The sequence below is a fragment of the Leiobunum rupestre genome, chromosome 10 (assembly GCF_980474605.1).
Source record: "Leiobunum rupestre chromosome 10, qqLeiRupe1.1.hap1, whole genome shotgun sequence".
NCBI lineage: Eukaryota > Metazoa > Arthropoda > Arachnida > Opiliones > Sclerosomatidae > Leiobunum > Leiobunum rupestre.
Window position 1 is genome coordinate 16,963,404 of NC_143393.1, and position 19,011 is coordinate 16,982,414.

General features: G+C 35.7%; 1 protein-coding gene across 36 annotated transcripts in view; it reads right to left on the reverse strand.

Annotated features, from left to right (window-relative positions):
- LOC149924881 (coiled-coil domain-containing protein CG32809) overlaps positions 1 to 19,011 on the reverse strand; it is a 566,408-nt gene that overhangs the window by 91,270 nt on the left and 456,127 nt on the right. The window lies entirely within an intron of this gene.

A 19,011-nucleotide genomic window follows, 5' to 3' on the forward strand; every position in this document is an offset into this window, starting at 1 on the left:
GCCACTCGCAAGCGTGAAAATAAAGCTAAAATATCTGTTTGAAACAGATCGACGCGGAAAGTGGAAAAAGTGTATAGCTGAAGCGGATTTTGTCGATTTTTACCCGCTACCAGCGAGCATGAAAATGGGGCTTTACACCAACCATGAGCAAAATTCTAATGTTTCGAGCAAATATATCGAGACGATTTTGAATAAATAAATTTTTCAGATGAAGTCAAGTCCCAACCACTGGCCCTTGATCATTGCTCAAACTTTATGAGCAGTGGCGTAGCTGATGGACCGCAGGGCCCGCGGTGCGGGGGGGCCTCGAGCTTCTGGGGGGCCTCGAGCTTCGGACGGGGGCCCCGCTAACCATAAAAAATTTAAAAGGGGGGGGCCTCTGAGTTCTCAGCTACGCCACTGTTTATGAGTTGCTTTTGGGGATTTGGATATCGATAAAAGTTTAAGTTTGCACCTTTTAATAACCTACTATCACTTCGACAATCACCGTAATAACATTTTTTCGGGGCCATAACTAAAAAATTATTTATAAAATCGTAAATCAGGCTAGGGAGATACTCGCCATTTTGTACCAGATTTTTTATTATCGCGAAAAACGCACGGTAACGCTCCAGTCGAATAGCGCGACCGTTCGAAGCGAAATACTCTATGGGAGCTTAGTATAGAATTGCGAGTCCTGTAGTAGTTTGCCCATACACCAACCGTAACTATAAAAAGAAGAATCTACATTAAATTTGAAACGGTAACAAACCTGGCGCTAGCCTGTCTGAAACCTCCCAAATATCGGCCTCAAAGCCTTCGCTCGAAAATCGCATTATATCCACGGAAGAAAAAATTGCAGCGGCTAGTCATCTATTACTAGAAGATTCGGGTGGCGCCCCCCTTACCAGCACGGGTAAAGCCAGTAATTGGTAAAGGGGCAAAAGAGATGATCGAATCGGATCAGCTGCTTCGAGTCGGGTATTCGCGGGCGCTCTCCTTAAATAATACAGATCGCCCAAAAAGCCCGAGAATATGAAAGATTGTTATACGTCCATTGGCGCTTTATTGATCGACGAGAAAACACCGGGTTCGTCCGGGGATATCAAAAACCTAAGCATTTTTTTGCAAACCACCCGCCGGTAATTGCTAGGTTAAGTTGTAGACAATGAATGGTATTTATGGGAGGGGTATATTTTCAACGATGCGGGGCAGAAATTGAACGAATTGGTCCAACCAGATAAATATATTTTGATCGTAATATTTGCTTACTACTACACCCAGGAGTTCATCAAACTTTGAAAAGCGAGTTTAAAAATTAAAAAAATTTGTTAATAATAAAGAAATTTTAGCGACCTGCACAAATATATTTTAAGAAAACGGAACCAACAAAGAAATTTAAAAAGTGCGCGAGAGTTTTTATTTAAAACAATAATCACCCGACTAGTTTCTTAAATTAAAAATATGTGAATCAAACAAAACCGTTTCTCAATTTTCAATGCGCTACCTAAGAGCAAAAGTCAAGCAAGTCAAAACACTATTTTAAGAAAAGCGACCTTTTAGTTTTATATCTATGATAATTTCAATAATAATTGAATAATTACAATATGCTAAAAATAAGGTTAAAGCAATAGCAAAATTAATTATTAAGTCAATTTACTGTGAAAATCCTCTTAAGACTTAATTGCTTCGAATTTCTTTCAAAAGTGACGTATTTTGACTTGTTTGACTTTGGCTCTCAGGTAGCTAATTGTTGCTATATGTTTTCCCATTTCGTGGCGTATATTTTAAATAAAAATTAGCTTTATCGAAACTGCAACAACAGCGCTACAATTTACATGAAACTGTCAGTTTAAGCTCCTATCTTGATGAAGTTCAATAGGTCAAGAACGGGTCAACTTTAGAGTGTGGCCCCATAAGCCTAGTCCAGAGTATTGTCTCGCTAAACGAGGGGGGCGGTACTTATTTAAGCATCGCCCTAACATAATAATAGTAATCAGCTATGCTAATACCCAATGAACCACACAGGCCTAAGTCAACTAATGACTTGTAAAGTCAAAAACCTGTGGTTGGGTTAAATTGCGTGGTGACAAGCCCTGCAAGCCACGCGAGCCAACAGCTCCCTACAGGTACTATTACCGTTAACCTCATCCAGTTTTTATGGAAAGGGGAAACCGAAGCGCTAGGGGGAAGACCCTTCTAACCAGCAGGGAGATAACTCACAAACTCAACGCGGAAGGAGTGGTTCCGAATTTTAACTCACAAGTCAGTGCCACAAGTTGAGATCGAGGCGAGAATGGTATAACCACTTCACATTCCATTTCGACTATTTGATTATAAAACGCGTTTAAAATGAAGGGCAAAAACTGAATCTTTCATTAATAAGAAATCCGCGGTGTTTAAAGCCCAATTTTCATAATGGTACAAGATCGAAGAAGTGTTTCGAAGTTATTAAATTAATGAAACGCGAGACTATCAGACGGTGTATATTAATCAAACATGAGGTAAGCGGTTCTGTTTGAATAGGGCTTTTGTTTACTCGATAAACAGTCGAAAAATCTTCGTCTTTCGCGCAGTTTGTTGACGCCGAATATCCTACGAGGCGTTCTATATTAATTATAAATTATATCTAGATATCGCTAAATTCCGTAACTCTGGATTTATATTAAGGCGAGGCGTGACATTAAGAATCACCTTCAACAACGCGAAAGGTACTACAAAAGGTATGTTCCCATTTAACCCAATTTTACCTTCTCCGAAAGTTATCAGTTCTCCCAAAAACATGGTGTCCCATTTGTCCCAATTCCATTTCTCCGAACCGGAGTTCATTTAACCCAAAAATATGTATTCCCATTTTTCCCAACGATCAAGTTTCCCAAAAAAATGGATTCCCATTTCTCCCAACGATCAATATTCCCAAAAATATGGATTCCCCTTTCTCCCAATCATTATTTTCCAAATATATGGTAATTGCGCGGTTAGGTTAGGTTAGGTTAGGTTAGGTTAGATTAGGTTAGTAGGCATATCCTAATTGAAGTAATATAAAGAATTACTTGGACTTATTTAATGTAATATATACCAAGTGTAATTTTGGGACAAATGGGATTTGGGATAACTATTTTGGGACAAATGGGATTTGGGATAACTATTTTGGGACAAATGTGATTGGGACAAATAGGATTGGGAGAAATGGGAATTGGGAGAAATGGGATTGGGAGAAATGGGATTGGGAGAAATGGGAATTGGGAGAAATGGGATTGGGAGAAACTGGAATTGGGAGAACTATTTTGGGCGAAATGGGGGTAAACCCTACAAAATGCTTTAGACAAAATATTATCTAATATTAGAAGAACATAATAAATCAACATACGAGATAATCCAGGCCATAAAAACGAAGCAATGGGCGCTGATATTTTCGTCGAACCGCGGAAGCATACACCGAATCACGGCACAAAATAGTTCGGGGTGGCTTACTTTCCGAAAACTCGTAGAGGTTAACGGTAATAGTTAGTGCAGGGAGCTGTTGGCTCGCGTGGCATGAAGGGCTTGCCACCACCCTCCTACGCATTGTAACCCGGCCACCTGAATTAAGGGCAATAAAAGTCGCTAGATGACTTGGGCCTTGGGTGGTACCTTAGGTATTAGCTGCTGATTATTATCATTAATATAATTATAGTTTGTTCACTTGTTTATAAGCTATCTTTTATCCAGGTAAAAGTTTTAGAAAGTAATTATTTTTTTCAGAAACCTTTTTACTGTTAAATCATCGTAGATATATACAGGGTGTTCTTTTTGTTCGGACAAGTGATTTTTACAAAAACTACTTAAGGTAGAAATTTTACATTTTTATGGTTAAGTAAATACACCGGCGGATGTTGATTTTTGAAATTTCATCGTTTTCTTAAAATATTTTCACACTTTTAGAAAAATTATTTTTTCACCACTAGGTGCTAGATCCATTTTGTCAATTGAGAATTTGGTTCGATGGAAAAAAAGACCTATTTTTCCCTGAAAAACGCGACTTGAAAAATTGTTGGGCAAGTGAAAATCAACTTGTTTTATCCTTATTACGAAAGCATAGCTTAGTCATTTAAAATTTCAATCATTATTCTTGTTACGAACGTTATTTAGTCTTTAAAATCTTGGAAAAGGATTTTGAAACATTTAATCAGACATAAATGGTTTAAAGTTCACGTACATTTTGGGTATTTAAATGGAAGCCACTTTTGCTTAACATTATCGAGATCGTCCATCTTTCGAAATATGGAGAAGGTGGTTGGAATCCAAGAAGAGTGTCTGAGATTTTTCAAGTGCGACCTCCAAACGGGAAGAATACAGTAAAAGCCTCTTTTTCGTTCAAGCTGAACGTTTCTGTTTTAAAAATTATATTTTTCTTATTAGGCTGAACCTTCCTCTAGTGCTTAAAATAATTTTGATAATTCTAATATTAATAGTTAACGAGATATAAGGTCCTAACTAAAGGGTAGTTTCGGCGCTTGCCCAACTTGTTTAGCTCCGGGGGTCCGAATTAAAACGTAATAACTTAATTACTTTTAAATTTAAAATTGTCAAACTTATTTTAGTCCCTAAACAAGAGGCTGTTATACACTTAAATATTAATTTTATAAGTTAAAATACAAAATTAAAAGAGTTCAGCTTGAAATAGCGCGAAAGTAGACAATGGCCACTGTAGTCTTCCCCCTTAAATACAGTAAAACGAGCTGTCAGTGACTTTCAACAGTTTGCTATTTAGAACCTAGAATAATTCAAATTGCTTGCCAAGAAGTAACACCAGAAATGATAGAGCATGCATTTGATGATATGATTGTCCGAACTCAAACTTGCGTTGCAGCCGATGGGGGTATAATTAAAACAATTATTTAGCGTGTTTGAAATAAATTATTGTATTAATAAAAACCCGAATACTGTTTTTGAACATGCAAACTATTCGGCGTGTTTGGCATTTACATTTAATTAAAACTAGTACAGGTATTTCTTATTTGTAGGTTTCCGTCGATTCCCATGATACGAGAATGCAATAATATCTTTCCTATCTCTTTCCCGGATCAAACAAGTGTATTTTGGCTTGTCAATCATGTCAATTTTTCAAGTGATAAATAGGTCTTCCATCGAACCAAAGGTATTCGTAGGTTCCAGTTGACGCTCTACAAATTCTCAATTGACAAAATTGATTTAGTGGTGATAAAAAATTAAATAAAAGTGTGAACATATTTTCAGAAAACGATAAAATTTCACCAATCAATATCTCCCAGTGTATTTACTTAACCATACAAATTTCAAATTTCTACCTTAAGTAGTTTTTGTGGAAAATCACTTGTCCGAACAAAAAAAAACACCTTGTACTATACATTTCTGCTAACATGGATTTATACTCCTTCTGGTGCGGTTCGATGAGGGTTAAAGAACGAGCCAGACTTTGGTCGAAAAATGTTTTTTTTTTTCCCTATTAAAGCAAGTGTCGGCTCCATCGTTGCCCTCTGTATTTTTGATAGGGTCTATGTAACGAAGATGGCTATGATTGCTTAGATCGCCGGGAAGGTGCTTCCATCTATTATCGACTTTCAAAAACGTATTGTCATTTATTTGAAAGTCAACGATTACGTGATTGAAACACGTGATTGCAGAAAAGCCAATCCAAGCTAAGTTGACTGCGCACGTGATTACGCAAAGCCAATCAAAGGAAGGGGTACGTCGAGTCACCTACTTTTGAGGGAATAATTTGCTCGCTCAACTTGTTTCAATTTCGACTAAACTCTACGTTAGTGACATCTCTCGTTCGCCAATGATACTAACCTTAAGATAGGAGCCGACACTTGCTTTAAGGAAGGTATAGACGTTTTGAAATTTGAAATTTCTCGGGTGATAGGAGTTTCTCCTTACCATAGAGAGAGAAATGGTTTTGAAATTAAGCCGCGGAAACCAGCGTTAAGAAACACGGAACAAATCCAACCCTGGCGCAGGGATCAAAGGAACTATATTCTTTTGAGAAAATAATCCAACTATAATATAAAGTCTACGATACTCGAGCGTTTCATTCCAGGCTAAAAATCAATAAAGTTGAAGGAAAAACCTCTTCTTCAATCTATAACCAATTGAAACTTAGTTCTTTCGCGCTCGAGCTCCGGAAAATGGGAAAAACGTAAAAAGCCAAGGTAAGGGTCTAATCACAACTTACGACCCGGAACCGAAATCAACCTAACAGTTGAATTAAAGACAGCGAGAGGGTAAAGTCGACGTTCGGGTCGAGGGATAGACGGATGAACGTTAAGACAATGCGCTTTCCTTCGCGAATATATCTAAGAGCACGTTTTTTTCTTCTTATTTACGGTTGGAAAAAAGGGATTCAGAAAAAAGGGGGAACTTCATAACTCTCGAAAATTGATGAGCTAAGTCGGTTTTTTGCGGGGCCCTCCCATCCACTGGGTGCTCTTGGCCCCCGTTTTTAGCGCACTTTCAGATTTAAAAATCGCGTATAAAGAATGATTAAAAACCTTCGAGGAAAAATCATCGTTAAGAAAGAAGAAGCAGCGAAGTGAACCACTTTTGGGATATAATGGTTGGAGTTTTCACGAATATAAGACCGTTCTCTTTGAGAAAAGCGCTCGGAAATAGTCATCTATACGAAAGATACGACTCATCCTTTAAGGGGGAAGAATACAGTAAAAGCCTCTTTTTCGTTCAAGCTGAACGTTTCTGTTTTAACAATTACATAATTGAATTATATTTTTCTTATTAGGCTGAACCTTCCTCTAGTGCTTAAAATAATTTTGATAATCCTAATATTAATAGTTAACGAGATATAAGGTCCTAACTAGAGGGTAGTTTGGGCGCTTGCCCAACTTGTTTAGCTCCGGGGGTCCGAATTAAAACGTAATAACTTAATTACTTTTAAATTTAAAATTGACAAAATTATTTTAAGCACTAAACAAGAGGTTGTTCTACACTTAAATATTAATTTTATAAGTTAATATACAAAATTAAAAGAGTTCAGCTTGAAATAGCGCGAAAGTAGACAAAGGCCACGGTAGTCTCAAGTCCCCTTAACGATTTTGAAAAGAATTTTTAGGCTAAGAAATTTGTAAGTATACAGGATGATGGCAGCGTAAGACGCAAGGCTGAAACTAGTCGAGTCGGATTTTAATTTTTAAAATGAAAATGAAAATTTATAGTGCACTCAAATACGGTGTTTTTATTTTTTCTAATTATAACTTTGCACTAGTGATGGGTATATATTTATTATGTTTCAAAAGATTATGCAAAAATTTTAAGGAGTTGTAAATACGGTTTTAGTTTACCTTTTTACGCTGGTTACCTCGATTTGTTTACAAAGTCCTTTTTTACCTATCACACGAACCCAAACCTGAATGTTCGCGTTTCCCTGCTGCTTGGTTTTGCGCTTGTTGCAGCCTACTTCCAGGGGCTAGTAGGCCACACTTTGAAGCTTTCTGGTGCTCTTTTAACTCATCTTAGGAAAATGGGGAAAAACAGGCATACTTCTCAACTCCTTAAAATTTTTGCATAACCTTTTGAAACTCCCTGTATATCCAATAATGCTTATGATGAATAGATTTATGATCAAGGGTACTCTGCGTTAGACCTCGAGCGGGGATAACTTCAACTGTCTCGAGGTGGCATCGAATCATCAACTATTGGGTTAAGGTCCCAAAGCGTATACCATTGGACAACCGAGGCCATGATTGACCGGGCTTCACAATGCGTTGTAAGAATCTGATTTAGATTTGTTGGTTGATATACATTTCAAAGCTAATCAAAGGTTTTGTCAGCAAAACGTCGTCCATTAAAATTACGTTAAGTTTTTACGTACTATTTCGATACTTCTATCTTTAGAGATGCATCATATACTTCTAGTAATAATAAATTTAATTAAATTGCTTTGAAACATTTAGGTGTCTTTCGTTTTGTTCGCACAAACTTCCACAAACAATAAACCATTATTTTTCGCTTTGTAATAAAATATAATTGCCCATAAAAAACTTTGTAATGGTAGTCCCACTATTGAAATAGCTTTGTGACGTCATACGGTAAGGGTGACGTCACAGGAAAGTATCGACGTAATTACACTATACATTATTTCTACATTTTTAAGCAGTCGTTGACGTATTAAAAAAATTGTTTTCGTAACGTCCCATTTATTATTCAGAAAAGTCGAGACGAGTACTTAAAAAAATGCAAGATTTACATAATTTAAGTGGGAGCTCTGAAAAGGTTTATCATACAAAATTCATCCTATTTGTTTACGTAGTTTTACATAGTATGAAAATTCGTCTAGGAAGTCTTTTAACAAAAATGAGGAGACGGAGACACTCAATATTCCAAAAACTAGAGTGTATTTATCATTCCAAACAGGCACGGGCAAAAAAGATAAGCTGAACAACCCAGACAAGGAACAAGATAGAATGGAACATTATCCGCGCAAATTACCCAAAGAGGACAGTGTTGTTCGAATTTATATAAAACAAATACTTCCTCTCTAAAGGTAAAATTTCTCGAGTTTTAATTCAATGGAGATAAAGGCGCGGATGATGTCATATCAACTGACAAGGTAACAGGGTTATTGTAACGGAATAAGCATAGAAAAACCGCTTTTATCCTGACAGTAGGCGAAACGCCCATTCGATATTTTTCGACACGCTGCATTTTGAAAGATATAGAAAACGCAATGCCATAGATCATTTTCAGACAACCAATAAATCATGTCAAAATTTTAGACTATATTTTATAACGCGATATAAGAGCAGAAACATAGTAAGTGAAAATTGCGGGTGTTTGGTAGATTTTTTAATGTTTTCAGCGTATTATGCAGAAAATCTTTACATAATTTAAATTCTAAAGTAATTACAAATATTACGAGTTACTATATTACACTTTTAATTTATCATTTTCATAATCCCTATAACTCACCAGTTCACTAAAGACAATGCCAGGGTTTCTACTTTTTATATTTTTTTTAATAAAAATCAAATAAATCGATTTCGTTTATTTAAATCTGATTTTTTTATTTTATTAAATTTATTGATTTTTTAAAATTAATAGCTCTTTTCCTGTATAATTAATGGCTATATTATTTTTTTATCAATTAGCTAATCTTGAATTAAATTAAAACTTAATTAAATTTAATTAATATTTAAAATTTTGGTTTGTTCAGATTTTCTATGTATTTTAATTTTATAAAAACCTATTTTACTCACATTTTAATTTTTATAAGAACCTATTTTACTCAGATTTTAATTTTATAAGAACCTATTTTACTCATATTTTAATTTTATAAGAACCTATTTTACTCATATTTTAATTTTATAAAAACCTATTTTACTCAGATTTTAAATTTATAAAAACCTATTTTACTCAGATTTTAATTTTATAAGAGCCTATTTTACTCAGATTTTAATTTTTTAAGAACCTATTTTATTCATATTTTAATTTTATAAAAACTTATTTTACTCAGATTTTAATTTTATAAAAACCTATTTTACTCAAGATTTTAATTTTATAAAAACCTATTTTACTCAAGATTTTAATTTTATAAAAACCTATTTTACTCAGATTTTAATTTAATGAGCCTATTTTACTCAGATTTTAATTTTATAAGAGCCTACTTTACCCAGATTTTAATTTTATAAGAACCTATTTTACTCAGATTTTAATTTTATAAAAACCTATTTTACTGAGATTTTAATTTTATAAGAACCTATTTTATCCAGATTTTAATTTTATAAGAACCTATTTTATTCAGATTTTAATTTTATAAAAACCTATTTTACTCAGATTTTAATTTTATAAAAACCTATTTTACTCAGATTTTAATTTTATAAGAACCTATTTTACTCAGATTTTATTCCTCCATTGAAATAAATTATGTGATTTAAATCGAATTGATTTAAATCAGCCCACCCTGGACAAACCCCGTAAGACGATAAAGTTTACGCCATTTGGAACTGTAAACGCGATAAATTGATTTCAATGTGAGCCACACACGCTCAAGAGCGATAATATATTAACGAACCTGGTCAAACGAACGTTTTATTGGTTCTAGCCACGCGATAAATACCGTGTTTAACCCGGGTATATATCTCAGTAGGTTTTACGCAATATTCAAAAGCGAGTAAGGTCTATTCGGTAAGTGTGGCAGAATGCGGGACTATCCATTGATTATCGATTAGGGTTATGCGGCAAAGTCAAGGCCCCGGTCACCCTGCTCATTCCCTTTCGCCCGTTCCCCATGCAACGCCATCTAGAGACTAGCGAGGGCGAAAATGATCGAAATTATACCATCTTGGACGACAAAAGACCTCCACCTTATTAAGAGGATTACGGCGGAGACACGGCAATCCCAACGGGTAGCGGTTACGCTTAGATAGGTGCTGTATAAAATAACCTGGGTAACGCGAATTGAAGGATTAAATTTATCCGCGTTTGGTTTGCGAAATTAATTGTTAATAAAGTCGATTTGAATTTTGAATTTCTATTAATTCGAAACAAAGAGAAACGGAGAGCTTCTTAAAGCCAGACGCTCACTGCTTTTCGAAACGTCTCCGTCCCACCTTCCGCAAGCCTTTGCTTCGTAACGGAGACAATGCCTTGTGGAAGGGAGGACGGATACGAAACGGAGAGCCAGTGGGCGCCTAGCCTCACTGGGATTTAGAAATTGGACGTTTGAGCGGATAATAGTTTAAGACCATTTTAACGAAGGTTCAATTCAAAAGGATAAAAAGAAGGTTTTATGAAATTGGAAATGATTACTATTGTTAGTAATAATTCCATTTACCTTCGATATGCAATTAAATAACGATATGAAATGCACGATTGTTACATTCTCATAATTAATTCAAATGAATATAAAGCTAGTTATCACGGATCCTTTATTATCGATAACTACATATTTATCACGTTAATATTTAAATAAATACATTTAGATTGGTAATATTTGAATATAATCCCCCCCACAATAAAACATTTCCGATAAAGGATTTAATTAATAATAACCATTTCAGACGAGGCTCATTAAAGCAAAATTAGAATTAGTGTTTCAGAAGGTAAAAATATATATATATTTTTAAACCACTATTGATTTAATTTTATAGCAAAATGGTATAAGTTACTCTTTTGATAAGGTAAACATTACCAACGTCTTTTTATGAATGTGGGTTTTTGGAGTGGTTAGAACTTCAGCTTCAAAGCAAGAGGAACTGTGTTCAATCCCAGCTTTGGGCACTGGGATGAAACTCAGAATTACTTCTTCCGCGTTGAGCTATCTCCTTACTGGTTAAGTACTTCTGTTTCCCATTCCCTTAAAAACTTGTGGTAATAGTTAGTGTAGGGAGCTGTTGGTTCACGTGGCATGAAGGGCTTGCCACCACCCTCCTACGCATTGTAACCCGGCCACCTGAATTTAAGGTGGTACCTTGGGTATTGGTCTACTGACAAGAAGACTACCCGAGGTGTAACACACCGATTTTGTTTAAACTCGGGTGTTTGGTAGAATATATTTCAACTAGCAAAATATTGAAACACAAAACAACTCTGAAGCGAAAAGGGAAATAGCTTTAGAAGCCCGTTTAAGCTCATTTGCATCTTCCGCGAAGCGCCCAGATAAAAGGGCTGCCAATTTTTTACTTTCTTCATCCCGTCTTCGTCTCGTTACCTCGTACCTTTTTTATTTTGGAAGATAAAGGCGAGGATGAAAGAAATGTTTTAAATGAAGAAATACTGATTTCGGTCCATCTCCAATTTTCTTTCCCGTCTGCTTGATTTCCCTCTTCCTTTTTTTAGGGGTGAAATCATTTTTCAAGCGTACATAAAAAAAAATGGTTGCCTCAAAAACTACGCTTCGTATATTATGCAAATGAGCAAATGCCAGATTTTTTTTAACAAACGTCTCAGCGGCGAGCAGTTCTCTTTAGCTACGGCGAAGTTCGGATTGGGGTGTAGGTATATTTGATAAGAGACGTGCTCTTGGAGAAGACCAGACTGTTTAAATTGAGTTTGCGTAGAAAAGTGTAAAGGTTGCGTTATCTTGTTAAATAGGGCGAAGAAATTCCCCGTGCCACATGTTGATTTTTTAGATTAAATCGGAAAGACTTGGTTTTTGGTTGAAGCACGCGAATTAAAAAGAAAACACTCAAATATCACGGTAACCTAGGGAACAAATTAGCAGTCTTTATTTTTAGTTCACATTGAAACCGTACGAGGGTGGACTTAATTTGATTCCAAAATTAGGTATCCAAAAATACAATCCAAAATGTGTTATATTTATTAATGTAAGTCGGAAAATTTTCCGGAAAATGACCGAGGCCTTTTCTCCGGAAATTTTCCGTATTTTTCCGAAAAAAAAAAAGTTTTCATTCCATTAAATAAAGCGGCATTTTCACCTAATTTTTCGAATCTTAAAGTAGAACTAAACCTCTAGACTAGTTTAAACTGATTAACAATGTAACACTATTTGTAGTATATGTTTACTGATATTAGACATTTTATATCGAAGAAAAGTTAAAAACATTAAAAACCCCTAAAAAGTAAATTATGTTTAAATTTTTTATTTTTCAGATTTGCGGAAAATTTTCCGCAGTTCGAAAAATTTTCCGGAAAATTAACAACACTAGTTATATTTGTTTCAATTACAATTTCCATTTTATTAAGATTGTATTGAAAAGACCTTCCTAGCTAAACTGGCCAAATATTTTCACAAGGACAACATAGCGCTACTTCAGTAGGACTTGCAATCTTATTTATTCTTTGATTTTAAAATTTTGGCTTATGCTCATTCCTATTTGATTGGTATTTTCTGAAGCGTCACCCATAAAGTTCATTTTCAAAATATAGCTAAGGTAGCCTACGCGAAGATAGTATATTTCAAATATAGTACGTTTATAACTGAACTATTTACAAAATCAATGAGATATAGTTAATTAACAATTTATAATGGTTTGTATAAAACTATAACCGTTAAATGAGTAGGAATTTGATCAAAACTCCACTATTTATCCAGACAACTAAGTTAGCAGGTTTGCCAGGATAATCCTTTCTTGAGCCTCCCTGGTTCATGAAAAATCGGGCCAAACCTTCTGCCTCTCTATACACAAACGTAAATAACCACATAAGTAGTATTTTATAGAATGGTCTATTTAGTTTCCATTAAGTTGGCCCGCGAAATTTCAAATTTGAATAACTCGAAAACCGTTCGGTGCAAAATTAAACTATATTCGGTGCATTTGAGTGCATTCTTGGTGCAACATGATAAGCTTTTTTGTCAGAATATCAATATATCGCGGGCTGCATTAAATTGACCCGTGAAATTAATTTTTTTAATTGCTACTAAACGGCTGCGGTGCAAAATTCGGGAGTGACGGTGCATTTTGGTGCATTATGGGTAAGAGTAATGAAATCAAATTTCTAATCGGAAAGAACACTGGTTTAAATTTCGAAAATTAGTGATTTAGAATTTACGCAGCATTTAGAAACATTTTATATAAAATGTTTTACCGTTCGAACTTAGTCAAACTATCAACTAAACTAAAAGTTTCTAAAAGGAGAAAATGAAAAAGCAAATTAAAAAATTTACAACAGCGAGTCGGGTAATTTGTGAAAGTCTTGATCGGCTCCGAGCATAGCGTGATAAATCTCTCTCTTTGGCAAAAGGGCTAATTTTGGTACGCACCATCTTTCAAAGAGTAATTTCGAAGAAAAACCCAATTTAGGAGCAAAGTGGGGTGACTCTGGGGATTTGGACCATAGAATAAAATTCGGTCTTTTAACGACAAAAGATCCCTTTTGGTTTATTCATTCTTTCAAACGTGTAACGCTAAATACAGTTATTTTTCAAAGACCAAAAAAATGGCTTCGTATAAGTACAACCATAAGTAACATAATCAACATAAGTATGGCACAGAACGAATTCGGTTAAAGATAGTCTGTCGTGGAGTGATTGCGAAATAGGAAGTTTCCAAACAGGAAACCCATCCCTTTCGACTGTTTCCGTTGGCAAAATAGTTGGTTAGTTTGATGGCGAGAAATACGAGCGTACACGCGTTTAGGTTTGAAATTCGAAAAAAACTAACTTCTGAAATGGAGCCAGTGTTTATAATAGTTATTTTTAACTTCCGATTCAATAATTAATCATTATTTTCAAAAAGGAAGCGTTATTTACACTTTTGAAAGCATTTCAATTTTTAATAGGCCTTGGCTGGTCCGTCGAAAAGGTTACCGGCGGACCGTCGCCGATTTTCAAGGCATCCTCCAAATACTAGGAGCAGTTCGCGAAGAGTTGTCTGTACATAATGGTGAAGGAGATGAAGCCAACTAAGTTTGTGATTAAAAGGTGGCTCAATGAGGTGACGACTCAAAGGTGGCAGGAGTCGTGGGATGAGAGTGAGAAAGGAAAGGTAACTAAGAAGTACTTTCCTAAGGTCAATGGTAGCTTCAACACGAACTACTATTTGACGCAAATACTAAGTGGGCACGGTAAGTTCCCACTTTACCTGTTCAACTTGGGTCATATTGCATCGCCCAAATGCATATGTGGTGCTCTGGAAGCAGACTCAGAGCACTATGTTCGTAATTGTCCGAAAACGAACCATCTGTTAAGGAGACCAATCCACGAGAATGGTCTCCATAATCTGGATAACGAAACGATCAACGATCTTGAACGCGTAATGCGTTATATCGTTGTGAATTTTGACGAACTCACGAGTGAGTCGTGAGTAGGTGATGCAGGTATACGGGTGTATATTGTTTTGTGTACGTGTTTTAGGAAGCGTTTCCTAATTTTGTATACAGGTCGACGGCTCGGTCAGGACAAATGATGAGTAACCCCTGTAATGTTTTTTCCGGTGCACGGGGTATATTAATACAACAATCCGACTATCATTAAAAAATTTCCCTAGGGTGAATAGGAAGTGTCATATTTATGTTTGTTAAGTTACTTATGGTACAACGGATCTTGTGAAGTTTAAGTACGATGTTATTTTCTTTTATCTTTCATATCGATACTATCAAAGTAGTAGAACTTGGGATAAATACTTGGCGGAATCCGTCATGAAACAAATGAGCGAATTAATAAGAAAATAGGGTGGGCAAATTTGATCGTGCCAGTCGAGAGTTTCCCTAAAGACTAATCGTTGATTAAGACGGGAAACTTTGTGACGGGGGCTGCCGCCCACCCGATCCGAGCTGGCGAGAACAAAAGGCCGATCTCGGAATTGCACGCGCCAACCTTCCTATTCCTCCGAGAGATATCTGGCCGCCGACCCTAATCAATAATTCCGAAATGGGCACCTCAAATGAGACCTTGCCAAGTTAAGCCTGGTTCACACTTACCCCCAAAATCGCTTCGTTTTAGATAACTAGTTTTCAAAACCAGCGTGAGAAATCGCTTCGTGTTGGTTCGGGAAGCAAATCGTCCAAGTTGGTTCGCTTACAAGGAGAGTGCCTGAGGTGAGTATTGCCGATTTGGTTCAAAGTCGGGCGTAATGTAGATCTATATGAGGTATTAAATTTCAAAAGGAGACGTTGCACTATTCATTCGAAAATGATTTTGACCACTTAAAAGAAAAATAAGATTTGTTCCTTATTTTACCCAAAAATGTTCCAATTTGTCCAAATTTGATGGAATTTACCTAAATGTGGTCCAAATTACCATTTCGTGATTTTCAATTTTTTTTTAAATTTTCGTAAAACTGAAACTAAATGGAGATTTTTTGTTTTAAGTTGGGCAAAAACATTTTCAGTTGCCATGGCAAATCGAATGGGTAGTGCAGCGTCTCCTTTTGGGAAATTTCATATCTCATGTAGGTCTTCATTATGCCCGACTTTGAACCAAATCGGCAATAAACCCCTCGGGTACTCTCCTTGCGAGAGTTGGTCACTCCGCGAACTCGGTGTACACTGTCGTACCTCTGACTGTGCTAATAAGAGTTCGTGAACTCTTTAAAATCCGTACCTTTAACAGTACTAAGTACGCGAACTCGGTGTACAGATCATCCTAGAGTGACTTAACCCTAGTCTCCTTGTTAGAATCGCTTTCAAAATTTCAAAACGACAAGGCGGGGAAGTAAAATTGCTCGTATTTTCCAAACATAATGGGAATAAAATTCTAAATAATGTCAAATAATATTACTGTATGTATAGTAAACATGATTAACTAATTGTTTTGGGATACATTATAGTATTTTAAAAATTCTGGTCATAATTTGAAATGTTGTTAAGCCTTGGCTATAAGCCAACCGGGGTGAAGCGATTTCGATTTTCGAACGTGTGAACCAAGAATTATCGTCGGGGGTCATTGAAACCGACATACACTGACAATTGTGAGTTTTAGGCGCTAGCGTGACCGTCTGAAAAGAGGTTGTATAATTTCACTGCCCCCCTTTTCAAGAGTATGCCATAGACTAAAAAGAAGATTGGGACTATTAAGCGGACAAAGAGATCGGTTTGTGGCGACATTGCCGACTAAACGTGGCGAAAAATAATAAAATGAACTTGGCAAAGGCAATAAGAAGTTTTGACAAAGTTCTATCCCTAACTCCAACTTCTCAATTACAAATAAGACCGACGAGCGAAGCTCACATACGAAATTTCAATTCCTCCGGAATTTTTAGAGAAGAGGTAGAATTATTCAGAAGAAGCCGTATAGGTAAAGCAGATGGGGCGGTTTAATTTTAAACCCTTGTTTATACTGGCTTAAGAAGGCTTAGCAACGTAAATCGTCACTAAGCCCAGAGTTAAGCTATAAACAAACATTTTATGATAGAGAGCAAACCTTTACAGCGTACCTTATTGTACCTTATATCTTAAAAATCCTACCAGGTGTTTTGGGAATTATATTTTTGATATTCCTTATACCTTAAAAAGTCTACCAGGTGTTTTGGGAATTATATTTTTGATATTCCTTATACCTTAAAAAAGCCTACCAGGTGTTTGGGGAATTATATTTTTGATATTCCTTATACCTTAAAAAAGTCTACCAGGTGTTTGGGGAATTATGTTTTTGTATTCCTAACACCTTAAAGCCTACCAGGTGTTTTGGGAATTATGTTTTTGATATTCCTTATACCTTAAAAAAGTCTACCAGGTGTTTTGGGAATTATATTTTTGATATTCCTTATACCTTAAAAAAGCCTACCAGGTGTTTGGGGAATTATATTTTTGATATTCCTTATACCTTAAAAAAGCCTACCAGGTGTTTGGGGAATCATGTTTTTGTATTCCTAACACCTTAAAGCCTACCAGGTGTTTTGGGAATTATGTTTTTGATATTCCTTATACCTTAAAGCCTACCAGGTGTTTTGGGAATTATGTTTTTGATATTCCTTATACCTTAAAGCCTACCAGGTGTTTTGGGAAATATATTTCAGATATTCCTTATACCTAAAAAAGCCTACCAGGTGTTTTGGGAATTATGTTTTTGATATTCCTGATACCTTAAAGCCTACCAGGTGTTTTGGGAATTATGTTTTTGATATTCCTTATACCTTAAAAAAGTCTACCAGGTGTTTTGGGAATTATATTTTTGATATTCCTTATACCTTAAAAAAGCCTACCAGGTGTTTGGGGAATTATATTTTTGATATTCCTTATACCTTAAAAAAGCCTACCAGGTGTTTGGGGAATCATGTTTTTGTATTCCTAACACCTTAAAGCCTACCAGGTGTTTTGGGAATTATGTTTTTGATATTCCTTATACCTTAAAGCCTACCAGGTGTTTTGGGAATTATGTTTTTGATATTCCTTATACCTTAAAGCCTACCAGGTGTTTTGGGAAATATATTTCAGATATTCCTTATACCTAAAAAAGCCTACCAGGTGTTTTGGGAATTATGTTTTTGATATTCCTGATACCTTAAAGCCTACCAGGTGTTTTGGGAATTACATTTTTCATATTCCTTATACCTTAAAGCCTACCAAGTGTTTTGGGAATTATATTTTTGATATTCCTTATACCTTAAAAAAGCCTACCAGGTGTTTTGGGAATTATATTTTTGATATTCCTTATACCTTAAAAAAGCCTACCAGGTGTTTGGGGAATTATATTTTTGATATTCGTTATACCTTAAAAAAGCCTACCAGGTGTTTAGGGAATTATGTTTTTGTATTCCTAACACCTTAAAGCCTACCAGGTGTTTTGGGAATTATGTTTTTGATATTCCTTATACCTTAAAGCCTACCAGGTGTTTTGGGAATTATGTTTTTGATATTCCTTATACCTTAAAGCCTACCAGGTGTTTTGGGAAATATATTTTTGATATTCCTTATACCTTAAAAAAGCCTACCAGGTGTTTGGGGAATTATATTTTTGATATTCCTTATACCTTAAAAAAGCCTACCAGGTGTTTGGGGAATTATGTTTTTGTATTCCTAACACCTTAAAGCCTACCAGGTGTTTTGGGAATTATGTTTTTGATATTCCTTATACCTTAAAGCCTACCAGGTGTTTTGGGAATTATGTTTTTGATATTCCTTATACCTTAAAGCCTACCAGGTGTTTTGGGAAATATATTTAAGATATTCCTTATACCTAAAAAAGCCTACCAGGTGTTTTGGGAATTATGTTTTTGATATTCCTGATACCTTAAAGCCTACCAGGTGTTTTGGGAATTACATTTTTAATATTCCTTATACCTTAAAGCCTACCAGGTGTTTTGGGAATTATATTTTTGATATTCCTTATACCTTAAAAAAGCCTACCAGGTGTTTTGGGAATTATATTCTTCATATTCCTTATACCTTAAAAAAGCCTACCAGGTGTTTTGGGAATTATATTTTTGATATTGAAAATGAGCTCGATTTTGACAAGAGGTTGCGTGATTCGGTCTTTAGAAACGTAGTGGGAGCGTAAAAGAGTGGAGGTACACGTTTGAAGGGCTTCAAATTCATTAAGCGAGACAAAAGAGTCTTATCGCGACGAGACGGGGGTGTCGGACTGCAGTCAGGCTTCAATTAGCGGTTAACGGGAAACGAAAATCCTTCGTCGAAGGCGGCGCGTAAATGGGCGAAATA